Source organism: Artemia franciscana, chromosome 17 (assembly GCF_032884065.1).
Source record: "Artemia franciscana chromosome 17, ASM3288406v1, whole genome shotgun sequence".
Lineage (NCBI taxonomy): Eukaryota > Metazoa > Arthropoda > Branchiopoda > Anostraca > Artemiidae > Artemia > Artemia franciscana.
Genome location: NC_088879.1, coordinates 7,027,075 through 7,046,940, shown reverse-complemented (window position 1 = coordinate 7,046,940; position 19,866 = coordinate 7,027,075). Strand labels below are relative to the sequence as shown.

General features: G+C 34.3%; 1 protein-coding gene across 1 annotated transcript in view; it reads right to left on the bottom strand.

The window, feature by feature from the left end:
* LOC136037762 (glucose-6-phosphate isomerase-like) overlaps positions 1-19,866 on the bottom strand; it is a 130,258-nt gene that overhangs the window by 87,016 nt on the left and 23,376 nt on the right. The gene's annotated exons all lie outside the window — the stretch shown is intronic.

Here is a 19,866-nt window from a genome sequence, read left to right as displayed (position 1 = left end):
GACTTTCCTGAACTTAAATCTGATATTAAACCTAATGACTTAAACCTGAACAAAATGGCTATCTCAAAATTTTGATCCGTTGACCTTAGGAAAAAAATGAGCGTGGGAGGGGGCCTAGATGCCCTCCAATTTTTTTGGTCACTTAAAAAGGGCACTAGAACTTTTCATTTCCGTTAGAATGAGCCCTCTTGCGACATTCAAGGACCACTTGGTCGATACGATGACCCCTGGGAAAAAAAAACAAAAAAAAAAAAACAAATAAACACGCACCCGTGATTTGTCTTCTGGCAAATAATACAAAATTCCACATTTTTGTAGATAGGAGCTTGAAACTTCTACAGTAGGGTTCTCTGAGACGTTGAATCTCATGCTGTCATTTTCGTTAAGATCCTACGACTTTTAGGGGATGTTTCCCCCTATTTTCCTAAATAAGGCATATATTCTCAGGCTCGTAACTTTTGATGGGTAAGACTAAACTTGATGAGACTTATATATTTAAAATCAGCATTAAAATGCGATTCTTTTGATGTGGCTATTGATATCAAAATTCAATTTTTTAGAGTTTTGGTTACTATTGAGCCGGATCGCTCCTTACTATAGTTCGTTACTACGAACTGTTTGAAAACAAGGACGAAATAAAAAAAAAACAGAATAGCACATGAGAACTTTATCCCAATTCATTTGAGGACGACCTGTTTTTCCTTTGGCCCTGGCAAAACGGCCACCCATTGCTTTTTTTTTGCCTTGGGTGGTTGGCTTAAGAAGGCAATCTCCACAATCTGTCATCCTTTATCTACAAAACTCATCATAGTCATTTCGATTAGCCAAATTAAAATTGGCCTTTCTCTCACTCTAGCCTTAGAAAGCCGAACAGAACTTTATTTTGATCAGATTACTGTTTGAGACAGGGTCAGTCAGGGGGGTGTCCTAAGCAATTCGTATAATATCAGTAACATCATTCCTATGCTCCGTAGAATGTAACATTTATCTTGCCTGCTAGTCTGCCATTTATGATAAAAATAATAAGGGGTGCGTTTGTTTACTTGTCCAATGGGATTTTTACTAATCGAGGTTTAACCCCTAAAAGATAGCAACAAATACTTGTCTGGCCACGTGTCACTGAAAACGGCAAGATTAATTGCGGGAATAACAACATTGGTCACGTGTAATTATTGTTTTAATGCTATGTGAAGTTCTGACAAGGAAGAGGCTGGGACTTCGGGCCTGTTTCTAATTTTACAGGCAAGTACACCTTCAGCAATTATTTCAGAGCTGGTTAGCCTAATACAATTTGTGTGGCCAGAAGTTTAATTGTAAGATTTCAAATTGTGGTTGTCATTTGCCTTTTTAAGTCATTCCATTCAAGATGCTTTGGATATTTTTTATTGTGATAAATTGTCTTAATGCTCTGAGAAGGGAAAACTATTTCAATTGCATAGGATAGGAACATTTTGGTAGGCTAATTAATTCAAAGTCTTAAATTAGCCAGGGAAGTGTGTTTTCACTAAAAAACTCCAATTATATAGCCCTGTTTTTGGCCACCTTGAGCCAGTATCCAGTTCCTGATTGTCATTTACACTAAATTTCACTTTTTCTGTTACCTATATATGTTTGTACCAGTTTTACCATTGGGTAAAACTGGTACAAACAGTATTACTGGCTTTCATATAGAGTGAATATACCACTTGATGCCTTTTTTAATGCTGTTTACAAATATAATAATTGCTCCTACTGCAAATTCAGATTTAAGCTCTTTTTGACCTCTTAAAAATGAACTATATATGGGATCATTACAAATCTGTAATAGTTTAGAAACAAATTTGGGCTATATATTTGCACATCAGGGGGTGGGGGTAAATCATAGCATATATTAAATATGTAAACTAACCATTGCTGGAATTTTTTTTTTATGTGTGTGCTGTTGCACTGGTGATTTCTCTTCTCATTAAAATTTGATGTGCATAAACACATTAAAAAAAAACAGCAATGGTTAGTTAACATATATAATATATGCTATGCTATACCCCCACCCCCGATGTGCAAATATATAGCCCAAATTTGTTTCTAAACTATTACAGATTTGTAATGACCCCATTTATAGGTCATTTTGAAGAGGCCAAGAGGTGAAAAAGTGCTTAAATCTGAATTTGCAGTAGAAGCAATTATTATATTTGTAAAGAGCATAAAAAAGGCATCAAGTGGTACATTCACTTTATATGAAAGCCAGTAATACTGTTTGCACCAGTTTTACCCTCATTTCTTGTTAATATTACTAAGGGGTCAGAGTTAAGCACTAGAGAAGTCATTGTTAAATAACATGTGCTTATGTATATATAGCTTTTTGCTACTTATTCTTCTCTGGTTATATAATGCTTGATGTGGTATAAGCCAAGAGAAGGACCTGTAGACCTATAGAAGAAAACCTGTTAAAAAAAAGATGATTCTTTGTAATTTACATAATAATTATAGCTTTCTACATGCAGCCCTGCTCTACTTTAGCCCCAACCCTTCTAATATGGAAGCTGAAATTACATATTTTCTATTGATTCTGCCAATCTATCCCTCAACCCTAGTACCTGTTAATTGAGGCAACTGTGGCAAAATAAGAACTGGAAAAACAAGTAAAAGGTGGCAGAAAACATTGGAAATATATAATTTGGGCTATATATTTGCAAATTAGGCATGTTAGGGGTGAATTTCTTGTTGTTCATATTTTGATTTACAAATAAAGTGAATATACCACTTGATGCCTTTTTGTATGTTCTTTACAAATATAATAATTGCTTATTTTGCTAGTTCAAGTTTAAGCACTTTTTGACCTTACTTAACCTAACAAATTTTGGCAGTGAAAAACATACATTATTTTGTCAAAAATGACCAAAAACACATACCTTAATTGAAAATTTGGCATCAAAGAAGAAGAAATACAGCATAATATTGTAAAATTTATTAATCCAACTTAATTGTGGAAAATCAGTGCTCATAGATTATACAACATGTAAAAATGGATTAATAATGAAACAGTAAGTTTGAGACCAATGTTTTAAGCTTTTTTATACCCAAAAACTATTTGAGTATACTTTGGTCATTTTCAAGAGCTCAAAAACTTGTACTTGAAGCACTTATTATGTATGTAAAAAACATAAAAAGGCATCAAGGAGTATGTTCACTTTATTTGTAAATCAAACATATGAACAACAAAAAAATTACCAATTATTAGTGTAGCTGCACATTTTTCCCCTGGGTATGTAGGCTTAGTGGAAGGTCACTTATACCTGATCATGTCCCTACTGTTTTTACTTGGTTGAAAAAAATACAAAGAAAGTTCCTATTGAAAAGGAAAGAGATCAAAAGTGAGATTGAATTTGTCATAGCTTGGAGGTTTGCCCCTTCAGTCTGTTTAAAGAAAACAGATTCATAATTGAAGCTTTGTTCATTTCAATCTTAGGGATGATCTACATTTGTTACACTTAATTAAATGGTTGTAAAGGGATACTTTTATTTATTTGTCTTGTTTGTTTTCTACATAATTTTTTAAATCTTTAAATTGATATACATATCTTACAAATTAATTAGTCATATCATAGTTCCACTTGCAAGTTTTGACCTACTTTGTAACCCTGGTCTCAAAATTGCATATAAATTTATTGAAGCTAGGAAACATAGAACTCCTCTCTGTTTAAAAGAAAATGGATGGACATAAGTAGGTTTTTATACACTAAAGTCCTAGAGCCATGGAAATTAAAACAAAACAATGAAGATTAACTTTAAAATTCTGGACATGACATAAATATAACATTCACAAAGAAAAACCATTCACAAAATTTTACTTTTGTGCTCAGTTTTCAACCTGAGCAATTGCCCTAAATTTTTAAACCTTGCAAAACATTCACCAGCCAATTCTTATGACCTACACTGTTGTCTGTACATCAAAAATTCATTGAAAAGGAAGGACCACCTTACTGGCATTTCTTCCTTTGTACTTATATTTAATGGGTTTAAAAGAAAGCTCCTATGGCTAACTCAGAAGCCTAGTAAAGGACCAGGTAATCCTTTAGACAGGAAGTGCAATAGGAAGCTAGGGGCCAGTCATCCTATGCTTTTGCATGTCCTTCCTGCTTACTGACCCCAGATTTCTCTAGGTAACCTGTTAAGTTTGGGCCAATTCTGGCTGAACTTACAGAGTTACATCACTGACCTTCATCCCAAACCAAATAAACTGCTAATGCCAGAAATTAAACCTGTGCCCTTTGGATAAAGGATTCTCAACCTAGAGTGCCAGCCACTTAGGAAGGAACACAAATGTCACCAGAGAACAAAAATTATTTGGAAAAAAGAAAATATTGAAAAAAAAAACAACTCAAGTCATAGTTACTCATTGCTGTCCCACAAACAATATGTATTTCATTAAGACAAATAAATTTTTAAACAGGTATCAACAAAACTCCATCAGGGATTGTATTTACTTAAGGTACAATCAGCAATATTAATGCTTAGTTTTGTGATATTCTGGTCTTGAAATAATAAAAAAGAGAAATTATATGTTCTACTTGTTTTCCACAAGCCCATTTGAGAAAAATCATTTGTAACAACAATATACCCATGGTTGGCTCAGAATCTCTCTAAAATGCTTTAAACAGAAGGAATTTTAAAAACAATTATACTCATCAGCAAGAAAAATATTAGCATAACTCTCTAAACTTGGCACTTTTTAAGACAATTTTTAGCAAAGTAAATGCAAAACCTTAATGGTGACCTATGTCATCTAAAAAAAACCACTAAAATGTGTCAAATGAATTTTGATGTAAGATGCCTCAAATACTTTCAGTTGAATTGTGAAATGAAGGGCCAGGTATTCCTTTACATTTTATACAATATATAAAAAGAAACAGTTCAAATTTTTTCACAAAAGAAGAAGCTTGATTTAAAAAAATATATGTATTTTTAACAGAAAGCAACTGACATCAATGAAATCAAATAAAACAAAAATTCATGGGGAATAAATAATATAAGCCATATATTTAACCTATAATGAGGTGGCATAAAAGATTATTTCTAGAATTAGAAAAAAACAGTGTTATGGCTTAAAGTTCTGCTCAATCAACAGAAGTTGTCTAAGGCCAGAATATTTAAGAACTAAGGCCAGGGAAAAAGAAACTGATAACCAAAAAATAAGGCACCCAAAAATTTCAGGACCCTTTAGAGGGAAAAGAAGTAGAAGTAGGTACTTCAAAATACCTTCCTGGGACATACTTTAGCCTGTAGACACATCCCTGAAAGTTTCATTTTCCTAGCCTAACCTCTTTCAAAGATAGCCAAAAGTAGCTAAAGTAAAATTTTACCCCTACTTTATCTTAAAAATCCAGTTTAAATAGCAATCTCAACAAATATAGACTATATAAAAGGCTATAGGTATTGGCCTAATCATTCTAATTTTTTTTCAACTAAAAATTATAGGATGGTTTACAAACTAGGCCTGTTTGATATAATAACATTTGACTAACTCACCAATGTGATAGCTGCCTCCCTAAGAATCAACCTTTTTAATAACAAAAAAACTTTTCTTCTGACTCCTTATGAAGCTTAGCCTATGCAAGACAGGCCTAGAACACCAAAAACCCTTTAGATAGGCTACTAAGGAATATGCATACTATTACTTACAGGTCACTGAAAAGCTAAGATTATTTCTATTATTTACAGTTTCCTTGTCTTTTCTCTAGACTTAACGATTTCACATGTTTATCCATTTAAAAAAATATATAGCATTGACGTCACAATCCTCAAATAATCTTTTTATTTGGGGGTTATAAAGTGCCAGCCCACGGACAAGTAATCTTGAGCGTTTGTGGGGATAATCCGACTAACCTCTGACGTCATATGTGTCTAAAGAAACGCTTGGATTAATCAGATTAATAATCGGACAAGTAAAGAAACGCACCCAAGGTTAGCTGTCTTACAATCATTTGAATAACCTGTTAATTTGTGGGCTATTTTATGACTAAACATAACATTGCTTATAGCATGATTCCTGTAGCTAAAAAATTGCATTAGTCTATAAGAGTTACAGCTTTATCTTCTAACACAAAATTTGGGCATACTGTGTATCCCCATCTCTACCAACCTTGCCATTAAAATCTCTCAATGAACATAGCATAACAAGGAAGGCAAAGTTCATGTACTAAATCACTTTTCAAGGATTTTAAAAAAGGGCTAGCAACCCTGATGGTTTTTTTTCTCAAGCACTGTCTTTACTGAAGCTAATCTTATTGCCTTTCTTAACGGGGCGTTTTTAACATTCCTGACACGGACTAAGAATAGTCCCCCTATCGTGCAAATATATAGCCAAAATTATATATTCCTTTACATTTTGTCATGAGTCACTTTTATTTCGACCCTGTACCCGTAAACTGAATGAACAGTGACGAAATGAAGAAACAGAAAAGCACATGAGAAATTTATCCCAATTCATTTGAGGACGACCTGTTTTTCGTTTGACCTTGGGTAGTTGGCCGAAAAAGGCCATCTCCCACAATCTGTCATCCTTTATCTATAAAACTCATCATAGTCATCTCAATTGGCCAATTTAAAATTGGCCTTTCTCTCATTCTAGCCTTAGAAAGCCGAACAGAACTTTATTTTGATCAGATTACTGTTTGAGACAGGGTCAGTCAGGGGGGTGTCCTAAGCAATTCGTATAATATCAGTAACATCATTCCTATACTCCGTAGAATGTAACATTTGTCTTGCCTAATAGTCTTCCATTTATGATAAAATAATCAATAAGGTTAGCTGTCTTGTAATCATTTGTTTATCATGTTAACTTGTGGGCTATTTTATTTCTAAACATAATATTGCTTATAGCTAGATTCTTATAGCTAAAAAATTGCATTAGTCTATAAGAGTTACGACTTTATCTTCTAACACGAAATGGGGATACTCTGTATCCCCATCTCTACCAACCTTGACATTAAAATCCACTAGTGAACGTAGCATAACACGGACGGTAAAGTTCATGTACTAAGTCACTTTTCAAGGATTTTAAAAAAGGGCCTGATGTGTAGCAACCCTAACAACCCAAGAATAGTTACATCATTTATTACATTATCTAAAACCCTAAGATTTAAATGCGAGTAAATTTACTTTAAGTCAGTTAAATTAAGAGTTAGTGAAACTGAAAAAAATGTAGATCTAGGGTATAGGGTATAGTTTTTTAGAGTACCAAGGACATCAAAATAAAAACATTGCTCGCCACTCTGGCCTTTACAATTTTTTACAATTTTTAATTTTGACTGTTATGCACATATAAACATTATTTTTGCTGCGTAAATCCTCTTCATTGTAATTTTGAATTCTAATCGAGCTGCTTCTAAACTTTGACGTGCTGTCATATTTGCTTTCATGACTTGGGGTGAAAAGGAACATGGGTTAGGCGGCCCTCCAAATATTTCTGATTCTTGCTCATGGGACTGAGCACTTACTATTTTTATTCGAATGAAACCCATTCAGAAAATCTGAAACTAGTGGTTTTATGCAAGTCGTCCCTAGTAAAGTCATCCCTAGTCTACGTTCATTTCAGGGTCTGTTTGATATCAGTTTATGATGATAAAAATGATTACTTACTCTCTAGAACAAAAAAAATTTAAATTTGTAATACATGGGTTCTTCTGTCATCCATAAAAAAAATGATTCCATTAAGGAATAAATAAAGAGTAAAGAAAATTAAATTGGGCTGAAATAACTAAAAAAAATTAAAAGGAAATAGTAATATATAAAACTAAATAGGAAAAAAGAAAGAAATAAAAAGGAAATAAAATGAAAAAGAAATGAATACAAGTTAAAAAAGAAATAAATAAATAAATGGTTATTCTGTCCATAAAATGATTTGTTTCCTAAAAAAAAAAGTACTAAATTTGTAATAGGTAGGATGTGCTTGTCGTCCTAAATAAATCGCTTTACTTAACTTTGTTGGAGTTTAGTAACACAAAGTTATAAACCAAGGAAATTTTAAAAACTTCTAAATTTCCATGCTCTTTGGATGGTACAAAGCCTCTTCATTAATTTTCTAACCCGAATATTATCAAAGAATCTATTTTATCATAAAAAGTTGAAATAAATTGTAAGCTCAGTTTTATCCGTAAAAGTTCTGCCCAGCATGAAGAAATATGAAAACCCAACTATTTTTAAATAATTCCCTATCTTGCTGATTGTTTAGTTACTTGAAGCCCTTCAAAATGAAGTTTTTCCTAATGAGCACTTCATAAGTCAATTTGGATACTCGTACTTCTTCAGTAGATTCTAGCGTCAAAAGCCTTAAATTAAAAAAAAAAAAAAAAATAATCAATAAAATTTCGAACTCGGAATTTCATAAGAATCAATGCTCTGAAATGACGGGAAATTGCCACTGAATAAGTTTTAGAGTTATATAAGTGTATTATTAAACAGAACCAAGTTATAAAATGAAAAGTTTTTTAACATACAAATTTTTTTTGCCACTTCCCGCATGTGGCAAAAAAAGTCTGTCGACTAGAAAGTTTCTTCGGGGTGGCCCAGATAAGAGTTAAGGGTTAAAATTACTCTATTCTTTTAATTTTACTTAACGCCCAAATTTCTTACCCGTTAACTCTTAATACCCTGCAAAAACGAAAAAACCATATAACTGAAAGCAAAAAGCTATAATGTGTGGAAAAGCGTGAATTTTCCTGAGAGAATTCTTTCATGTGGGGCCTCCAGAGGAGCCCAGCACTGGTGTAGGGCAGTCTGATTAAGCAGAAATAAGTAGTACAAGCAGCGAAAAACGCTGAACGCAATAAAGAAAATTGAAACCAAAACTGACTCGAGGTCAGCGCAACTCCCATTCCGCACTTACTTCGTGGTGCTAGATTATTCCCAGAAGGATCATTCGAGCGAGCCATAAAATGATAGTACCTTTTTGAGCAGCGTTAGTTATTATTAAATAAAAAAACAAGTTTTTTTAACTGAAAGTAAGGAGCGACATTAAAACTTAAAACGAGAAATTACTTCGTATATGAAAGGGGCTGCTTCCTCATCGACGCCCCGCTCTTTACGCTAAAGTTTGACTCTTTCTCTCAATTCTTCATTTTAAAACAGAAAAAAATTGGATCGAATGCTTTGATTGGTTGAATTGAAATTGTAAAATTTAACTGATATGGTTGATTGAAAAATTTATCAAATTGTTTTTTTTTTCATTCCACAAAGAGAGACAAAATTACAACTAGCCCTAGCGTCCAATGTCATAGAATACGGTTTTTTAAGGTCCAAACTCAAGCGAACTCATTAATTTGCATAAAAAAGAATGAAAAGAAATGAAATTAACTTCACGTTAGTTAACGCAAAGTAGTAACATAGCTACGTTTCGTTAATTTCGGTAATTAATGAAAATCACTATAACATCATTGTTTACCCCACAAGACGAAAATAAACATTTGATTTGCTTAATAGCCAGGCATCCTGTAAATTTTTAGAATCATTATCAAGCGATTTCCTATGTTTACAACAGATGTTTACAACAGATGGTGCTTATAGTTTACAACAGATGTTGCTGATTTAACTTAAAGTCAGGTAAATGACATATTATGATTTCCAAACAGTTCGTGGTAACGAGCTGTAGTAAGGAGTGACCCGGCTCAATAGTAACCGAAACTCTAAAAAACGGAATTTTTATGACAACACTTACGTCAAAAGAATTGCATTTTAATGCTGGTTCTAAATATATACGTTTTATTAAGTTTAGATTTACCCATCAATAGTTTTGAGCCTGAGAAAATTAGCCTTATTTTAGAAAATAGGAGGATATACCCATTAAAAGTCGTAGAATCTTAACAAAAATCACACCATCAGATTCAGCGTATCAGAGAACCTTATAGTAGAAGTTACAGGTTCCTAGCAAGAGCTAAGAGCTCATATGGTACTTGTGACGAGGCAAGAAGAGCTAAGAGCCAGGAGTTCACAGACTTTATCAAGTCAATTTGTTCAACTCCCTGACACGCCTACCAATTTTCATCGTCCTAGCACGTCCAGAAGCACCAAACTCGCCAAATCACTGAACCCCTCCCCCAAACTCCCCCAAAGGGAGTGAATCCGGTACGGTTACGTCAATCATGCATCAAGGACATTACCTTATTCTACCACCAAGCTTCAGCCCGATTCCTCCACTCAAAGTGTTTCCCAAGATTTCCCCTTCCAACTCCCGCCAATGTCAAAAAATATGGTCGGGATTTGAAATAAGAGCTCTGAGTCATGAATTCCTTCTAAATATCAAATTTCATTAAGATCCGATCACCTATTCGTAAAATAAAAATACCTCAATTTTCACGTTTTCCAAGAATTCCGGTTTCCCCCTCCAACTCCCCCCAATGTCACAGGATCTGGTCGGAATTTTCAAATATATCTAAATATAAATCTAAAAATCAAATTTCATTAAGATCTGGTCCCCCTTTCGTAAGTTACAAATTCCTCTTTTTTCTAAATTACCCCCCCCCCCAACTCCACCAAAGAGAGATGATCCGGTCGGTTATGTCAGTCACGTATCTTAGACAGGTTTGTAATCTTCCCATCCAGTTTCATCCTGATCTCTCCGCTTTAAGTATTTTCTAAGATTTCCGCCCCCCCCCAATTATGCTGGATCCAGTTGGAATTTAAAATAAGAGATCTGAGTCACAAGGTCCTTCTAAATATGAAGTTTCATGAAGGCCCGATCACTCCTTCGTAAGTTAAAAATATGTCATTTTTCTAATTTTTCAGAATTAATCCCCCCCCCATTAGAGCGGATCCGTTCCAATTATGTAAATCACGTATCTAAGATTTCTGCTTATTTTTCCCACCAAGTTTCATCCCGTTCCCTCCAATCTAAGCGTTTTCCATTATTTTAGGTTCCCCCACCCAAATTCCCCCCAATGTCACCAGATCTGGCCGGGATTTAAAATAAGAGCTTTGAGTCACGATATCCTTCTAAATATCAGCTTTCATTGAGATCCCCTCACCCGTTCGTAATTTAAAAATACCTCATTTTTTCTGATTTTCAGAATTACAGAATTACCCCCCAGATTGCCAAATCGGGAAAACGACTATTTCTAATTTAATCTGGTCCGGTCTCTGATATGCCTACCAAATTTCATCGTTATAGCTTACCTGGAAGTGCCTAAAGTTGCAAATTCGAGACCGACAGAATTTGCAATTGCTATATGTCACTTGGCTAATACCAAGTGCCATTAAAAAGTGGAATTTTGCATTTTTTGCCACAAGACAGATCACGAATACTTGTTTATTTGTTTTTGCCCCAGAGTCCTCGTGGGAGGGGCTGCAAGGTACAAACTTTGACCAGTGTTTACATATAGTAATGATTATTGGGAAGTGAACAGACGCTTTCAGGAATTTTTTTTGGTTGGGGAGAAGGGTTTGAGGGGAGTGGGTTATGCGGGAGGGGGGAGATTTCCACGGAGGAATTTGGAAGAAAATTTCTATGAAGGGGGTGCAAGATTTTTTGGCATTTTTAAAAAGAGCAATTGAAAAATAAATGTGACAACAATTTTTCAACTGAAAGTAAGGAGCAGCATTAAAACTTAAAACGAACAGAAATTATTACGCATATGAGGGGTTCACCTCCTCCTAATACCTGGATCTTTACGCCAAAGTAATTTTATTAACTTCAGCTATTTATTCTTCGGCCTTTGTGATTCAGGGGTCATTCTTAAGGAATTGGAACAAAATTTAAGCTTTAGTGTAAAGAGCGAGGTACTAATGAAGGGGTGAATTCTCTCATGCATGTAATAAAAACATACGAATATAGAATTTTGTTACGTAAGTTAATTCGTAAGTTAAGTACATTTTTACTAATAAAAACGTTTGTAAAAAAATAAAAGTTCTAGTTGCCTTTTCAAACAATCAAAAAATTGGAGGGTAACTAGTAAATGAAAAAAAGTAGGGTAAATAAAAAAAACAAGTTTTTTAAACTGAAAGTAAGGAGCAATATTAAAACTTAAAATGGACAAAAATTACTCCGTATATGAAGGGGACTGTTCCCTCCTCAACGCCCCGCTCTTTACACTAAAGTTTTTACTGTTTTAAAAAGTAGCTTTGAGAGAAAGAGTAAAATTTTAGAACCTTTAATCTCTGATATATTATCCAGCTTCAAAAAAAAACTTTTCCAAAAAAGACAAAATCATTTGCTAGAATATGCAGATCTATTTCAACACTTTCTCTGGATATAGCTCTAGGCTATATGCTAAGACTATATGCTATATTCTAGGCTATACTGTTTGACTATATGCATATCTTTTATTTGTGTTCATTCGACTTTTATGTTCACCCGCGAATGTGATTCTTTTAAATTTCTGTATTGTGATATACATACTTGTTATATTTGAGCGAAGTTAATTATATATAAGAATTTTTAATATAAAAAATATTAATGATAACTTTTTTTTCTTTTTTCTTTTTTTTCTTTTGTACAAGCGTTATCTTTGAGTTAAAGAGACACACTAGATGGTAACTTAACACTTTTCTATTAATTCTTTCGTAAAGTGTATACGGTGCTCCTTAATCTTTTTAGGGGGGGGGTAACTTTAACGCAGATTTTCGTTATTTTTATAGTTGGTAAAAAAAATATTTGAGGGCTTTTTTTCTGCAATATTTTCGACTGTTTTTTTAAACAATTAAAAAATTCAACGTTGGATCGAATCCAACGTTGGATTCAATTTCCCAAGACCAGTGAAAATGAGCCATATAGCACCGTAAAGGCAAAGCACCGTAAAGGCAAAGGCGTGATAGATCTACGAAATCCCTAAGTTTCAGCTGGGGGGGGGCTGAAAAGCTTGATTTTCAATTTCACTATAGTGCTAATTGAGGTGATCGGCCGCTACGAGTGGGCCGGAAGTTGCAATTATAAATGATCAAAGAGGGAGAAAGGGTGAAACTTTGAACAGAGTAGGGTTGTAAGCCCTTGTATACTTCACGCAGTCAGGATTTGACTGGCTTCGAAGATAGCTTGACGCCCCGGGTATTATTTTAAACATGACTATTTTGGTTAGAATTCCCTAACTTGCCTAAGGCGTGATATATACTTTCAGAACTGTGAGACTGTACTACTTCCAATATGAGAAACTGCAAGTCTAAGACCCAAATAATTTTAGTTCGTAAATGTTCCTGGGAGAGGGGAGGGTGGATTGTACTGTATTTTGGATATAAAATTAAACTGTGTGATTTGTAGTCTTGCTAATTAATGGCTCTACTTTTAGAGAATACTCAAACAAACTTACAACAGATTTATTTTCAAAAATGTCTACAAAAAGTAGACGGAATTGATTCTTGTTCTTGTGAAGCAAACACTAAGGTTGATTTTAATTTAATTTGTAGCATTTCAAATCTGTTTCTATCCATCTATGAAAAGGTTCCTGATTTAAGCTCCAAGCAATCTATATTGCTATATCCAGTGATTGTGTTTAAGTAGCGACATCTATAACTCTAATCACTTGATACAAGCAATTAATAGATCATGAGTGGGTGCGGCTCAAATTACCTGAAACAAAAAGAAAATAAAAACCTTGAAACCCGAAAAACTCTAGCAAACGAATTATTGATCTGAGCAGATTGACGTGAAGTCAGGTTACAATTAAAGGGTCCAAAGGCCCGAGCGAGATGAGGCGGACAAAAAAAAACCTTTGACGGCGGTGTGGTAGTGGGATTTTTGGGCACTGAGAGGTATAAACAACTTCGGGGCAAAATACCTCTTTTCGCGACCTTTTCAATTTAGGGGAAAATTGTTGCTAGAACTTCCTTCACTTACAGTTATTGTTTTCTATTTCTTGAAAAAAGACTGTAATTTATCCTCTCTTCTGAACTGAAATATAAATTTAAAACTTTTTTACTTCTATTTGTTTAAAATTTCTATTTGTTTGATTTTAAGAGTTGATTTCAGTTTAACTGCATCCTAGCCTCTTCTCCCGCTTATGCCTGGATATAGTCCTAGGTTGGACAATAGAAACACACTGATCTCATTGGTTTACATTATTGTGTGTGCTTATTTATCTTTAACTGTGCCAATTTGAAAAATAACACAACAAACTTTGGCATATAGCCTAAAGCCATATCCAAAGAAAGGGTTGGGGGAAGGGGGGGGGGTGGATGAAGTTAATCTGAAATTTACTTAAAAAAATTTACAATCGAATAAAAATTTTGTAAAGCCAAATTGATAAAATGTTAAAAATCTAAATAAGAATAATGGTTAGTCCAGAAGAAGGAATATTATACGTCGAATCTTAAAATTACAATCAAAAGCAACTCACAGGAAGTGTGAAGAAACATGGCAATAAATTAAATATATCACAGTAAAAATCACAATACCTTTTCACAATAACTCATAAATACCTAATATAAATCACAATAGTTGTAGAAATCCAAAAAACAAGTGCTTACTGAAAACGCAACAAAAATTAGGAGGAGAAAATAAATAATTGATTGAAAATGATAAATTCATATTAAGGGCCTATTTAGTCTTTCAACTGTCATAAAATCAGTAAATTTTAGTATATAATTTTAGCTAAGTAAGATATTTTTGGTAAAGGTTTAGTATTTTTTTGCGTTTTTGATTAAAGTAAAGAGCGAATATGAAACCTGAAATAGATAAAAATCGGATGAAAAAACTAATGTAGCCAAAAAATTCATGGATTTTTAACTTTTTCTGAATGTCACTTTTTCGACGATGATTGTCTAATGTTACAATGAGAAGATGTAAAGAGGTAAATTATACAAAAAGTTCACTCTTTGCGAGCTGCGTAACGAAAATACAGGTACTCGTAGTATACACGTAAAACCCTTACCGGAGGCTTTTTGTGTTTTGATGTTTTAGTTCATTGGGTTTACAGTTTCTTGAACAATTTGAATTTATCAAGATCTCTGTGTGTACATTATATTTTGACTATCCTGTTAGGGTGCATCTATGGAAAAGTGTCGCTACTGTCACTGCTACAAAAAACGAAACCTCTTGCCTTTTAGTCAATGCATAAGTTAAGATGCAATGTATTCTGAAGTGCTGCTTCAGAAAAGTGCCGGTACTGTCACTGCTAAAAAAAACGAAACCTCTTGCCTTTTAGTCAATGCATAAGTTAAGATGCAATGTATTCTGAAGTGCTGCTTCAGAAAAGTGCCGGTACTGTCACTGCTAAAAAAACGAAACCTCTTGCCTTTTAGTCAATGCATAAGTTAAGATGCAATGTATTCTGAAGTGCTGCTTCAGAAAAGTGCCGGTACTGTCACTGCTAAAAAAAACGAAACCTCTTGCCTTTTAGTCAATGCATAAGTTAAGATGCAATGTATTTTGAAGTGCTGCTTCAGAAAAGTGCCGGTACTGTCACTGCTACAGACAATTTGAAACCGCTTCACTTCTTAGAAAAGATAAGATATTTATGTACAAAATAATTCTTATCACTAGCCCCGAAGGGTGAATTTGCATTTCTTAGTTAATGTGTTCATAAGTTGTAGTTATTTTCAATTCAAATTTAATTTTAACTCATTAACTAATTCACAAGTTAAGGTGCAATGCATTCTGAAGTGCCGCTACAGAAAAATGCCAGTAGGGTCACTACTACATACATTCCGAAACCTCTTGCCTTCTATAGGATGAGATATTTATGTACAAAGATTCTTATCACTAGCCCCTAAGAGTGAATTTACATTTCTTAGCTAATGTGTTCATAAATTCTAGTTATTTTCGATTCAAAATTTAATTGTAATTCTTAGACTAATTAATAAGTTAAGGTACAATGAAGTGCTGCTGCAGAATTGTGTCGGTACTTTCACTGCTACAGACAGTCCGAAACCTCTTACCTCCTTAGTTAATGTGTTAATACTACTAACAATTCACCGCAGTATCAAGCCGCCTGAGGCCAACAAGCTACGCACGCTTCTCCATCCCAATGTATTCAAAGCCTCCCTCTTTACACGCTCCCTGGAAGTTTCCATTCCCTTAAATTTTTCTTTATGACATCCTCCCACCCCAACGTGGACAACCTGCTTTCTGTTTAGCCCTAGACGGTTGGCCGAAAAGGAGAATCTTTGGCCATCTTTAATCCTTCATCCGCAGAACGTGCCTAAGCCATCTCAATCTTTCTTTCACTATAACCCTAGAAAGTGGGATTGAACCGCAATTTTCGCACAGCCTACTGTTTGAAATGCGGTCAGTCAGCCGAGTACCGAGAACAATTCGTAGGCAATTTCTCTGGCAATTTTTACCAAATCTTCATCCGCCTTTCACAACATGCTTCAGAACAATATTTGTGCAATGTCATCACGTTATCATCCAATATTCTAATCTTGGTTTACAGACTTATCTTCCTCTTCTTCCAAACTTACTACATTCAGGCTATTGAGTCGGCCATTGAGCCGACTCAATATACCCCGGCTATTGAGCCGGGTCGCTCCTTACTATAGTTCGATACCACGAACTGTTTGATATCGCTCCTTGCTTTCAGTTTAAAAACTTTTTTTTCTTATTTAATTTATGAACCTTTTTGAATTAATTCATGTTTTGACTTTGGCTGCTCTGGACATGAATAATTAAAACGAAATTTGCATATTGATTTTTCTTTCGCTAAATGGCTTTCTCATAGTTTTGATCGAACGATTCTGAGAAAAAGGAAGCGGGGGAGGAGGCCTAGTTACCCTCCAATTTTTTGGTTGCTTAAAAAAGCAATTAGAACTTTTAATTTTTTACGAACGTGTTTATTAGTAAAAAATATACGTAACTTACGAATTAACTTGCGTAACGAACTTCTATGTTCGTATGTTTTTACTGCGTATAAGAGGGGGATCGCCCCCTCGTCAATACATCGCTCTTTGTAGTAAAGCTTAAATTTTGTCCCAATCCCTTAAGAATGACCCCTGAATCACAAAGGCCGTAGAATAAATAGTTGAAATTATTAAAAATACTTGAGCGTAAAGAGCGAGGTATTGGGAGGAGGTAACTCCTCGTATGCGTAATAATTTTTGTTCGTTTTAAGTTTTAATGCTGATCCTTACTTTCAGTTAAAAAAAAACTTTTTCATTTTTTTAATGCTAGAATATCCCTGCGCCCCCTTTATGGAAATTCTCTTCCCCCATGGATAGTTCCCTCCACATAACCTCCTCCCCTCCACCACCCAAAAAAAGTCCCCCTGAAAACGTCTGTACACTTTCCAATAAACATTACTATACGTAAACTCTGGTCAAAGGTTGAAACTTGCATGCCCTCCCATGGGAATTGTAGGGGAGTAAGTCCTTCCCAAAACGTAGTTATTAGGTTTTTCTTTAACTGGCGTTTTGAGTGGGTTACGCGAAGCAAACAACTTTTTCCTTTTGTCTACGATTTGACCATTTTTACTCAGCACAGCAACAACAAGATATTCAGAGAGGACGTGAAACTTTTTTTTACCAGTACCAAGTGTTGGTAACAAACATCCTCTGTAAAATAATGTTTGTTGTTGTTTAGTTGACGTTTGAGCGAATCAACCACTCACATGTTCTTAGTTAGATGCTTAGTTTCCTACGCCAATCAATTATGACATTTGACTTCCGTGTTCATAAATTCGTGTTGTTCTCCACTGCGTTCAAAGCTATGACCTATGAGCTTTATCTTGATTTTTCCCACTTCGTATCTGATTCAGGATTTTCATGGAGTAAGTTTGCGCGCGATGTTGGTCTTTGCTTTGATGTCATTTGAATTTTCATTGTACGGTTCAAAAGTTGTACGATATACTCAGTGTCATCTTTTGACCCTAAAAAAGAGCTATTAAAAATTTAATCTCCTGACTGTCATTACGCTCTCTTGCGCCATTTCCTGGAGCACTGGATCTCAGTTATGTAGCTAGCAAAATCCATTGATGAACTTAGGGTTGAAAGAGCTCAGAAGGCTGAATTTTTCCACACCTAAAGTTTTTCCCTTCTCATAGATAATCAGTAGCATTCAAAATCTTCAACTCCGTAGACAATGTGTTGATATAATTAATGTGTTCCTGAAGAGGAATAATATACTCATGAATATTGATTATATCGATGCTCATCTGCTTCTGTCATTCAAACTGCCTTCCTCCTTTTAAACTTTATGCTACAAAAGTAAGAAAAAAAGGGCTAAATCCACTGTTACTGAATAGCATGATATCTTGCATTCTTAATACGAAGAAGCTAGCATTGAAACATTTACGCACTATTTGGTAGGCAATGTGTATTTTATGTGGATCGACATCGCTGTTTCATAGTATTTAATTAATTTTTTCATCATAATTAATTATTTTATTCATACAGTGTAGCACCAATGTAACGTTATAATTTTAGTTCTTACCAGAGTGTCAATGGCCCAGATCTTTCCCCAATCGGAAGCGGATTTAGTCAAGAATCCCAACTAATTCCTCGTGAACATCATGTGGAAGTCACTGTTGGTTTTGCTGTAGGTTATGCAATCTATAAAAAAAGTCCTATTTAACATATGGAACATATTATTCAACATATCAAAACACACTGTTCCCATATTTTTTTTACGGAGAGAAAGATTTACAGACGTCTTCAGGAGGATCTTTCCATGGAGGAATTTGTCATGGGGGAAGAGAGTTTCAATGAAGGGGTACAGGACTTTCTACCATTATTTAAAAAAACAATGACAAAATAAGTATGAATAGTTTTTTCCAACTGAAAGTAAGGAGCAGCATTAAAACTTAAAACGAACAGAAATTATTACGCACATGAGGTGTTTACCTCCTCGAAATGCCACGCTCCTTACGCTAAAGTATTTTTAGTAATTTCAACTATTTATTCTACGGCCTTTGTGATTCAGGGGTCATTCTTAAGGAATTGGGACAAAATTCAAGTTTTAGTGTAAACAGCGAGGTATTGACGAGGAGGTAAGCCCCCTCATATACATACTAAAACATACGAAAATAAAAGTTCGTTACCTTAGTTAATTCGTAAGTTACGTGTATTTTTTACTATGGAAAAGGTTCGTAAGAAATTAAAAGTTCTAGTTGCCTTTTTAAGTAACCAAAAAATCGGAGGGCAACTAGGCCTCCTCCCCGACTCCTTTTTTCTCAAAATCTTCCGATTAAAATTATGGGAAAGTCATTTAGCCAAAAAAATAATATGCAAATTTTGTTTTAATTATTTCTGTGTGGAGAGCCAAAATCAAAACATGCATCAATTCAAAAACGCTCAGAAAGTAAATTAAAAAGAAATAAGATTTTTAACTGAAAGTAAGGATTGACATTAAAACTTAAAACGAACAGAAATTACTCCGTATGTGAAAGGGCCTTTTCCTCCTCAACGTCTCGATCTTTACGCTAAAGTTTGACTTTTTTGACGCTATAGCTTTGAAAGTTTTTTTTTTACTGTATTGTATACAGGTTTTTCATTGAAAATACCGATCCAAGAAAAGTGTTCTTAGACATCTGGAGTGGAGAAAATATCTAGCAAGCAAACTTTTTCTCTAACCGCTTCCCCTCCCCTGCCAAAAAAATAATGGTGCTACTACCCATACCTTTGTCTATAAGTTATTCAAGCTATAAAGATAAATTAGTTTTTGGCCATTGGAATTAATAAAAATGAAGATTTGTCTTCTAAAATCATAAATTTCAAGCATTGTGTTTGGTAGAGACTTTAATAACGGGGTATGGAGAGTCTATAAAGCCCTAAAAACTGTAATTAAAAAATTTGTATTTCTACAGAAAATATTTCACCAGTGTTGATCGTGCAACAAAAAATGTGGCATTGCTGGGAGAGCTTTGCAATGCCTTTCAGTCCATCTTTTTTATGTCTTTTATATAACCTATTATGTTTATGTATTATTGCTTACATAAATTAATATTTAAATTATTTACAAATAGCAAAGTA